Genomic DNA, 207 nt, shown 5'->3' with positions numbered 1-207 from the left:
CCGTTAGGGACAAGGGGACAGTCACGTGGCTTATCGCTGCTGGGGAGTCTGGCCAGAGCAGAGCTCCTCTCACGGGAGGCTCCTCAGCAGTCGCCTTCAGTGACTGACTTTCTTTGGCCACTTGCCTTTGAAACAAGGCCCCCCCGCCATGCCCCAGAGAGGCGGCAGCAGCCCCCAGACGGCAAAGGGGGGGCGGGAAGACCCCCC

The sequence above is a fragment of the Buceros rhinoceros genome, unplaced genomic scaffold, assembly GCF_000710305.1.
Source record: "Buceros rhinoceros silvestris isolate BGI_N320 unplaced genomic scaffold, ASM71030v1 scaffold27587, whole genome shotgun sequence".
In the NCBI taxonomy this organism is placed as follows: Eukaryota; Metazoa; Chordata; class Aves; order Bucerotiformes; family Bucerotidae; genus Buceros; species Buceros rhinoceros.
Note: the sequence above shows the minus strand (reverse complement) of the source record.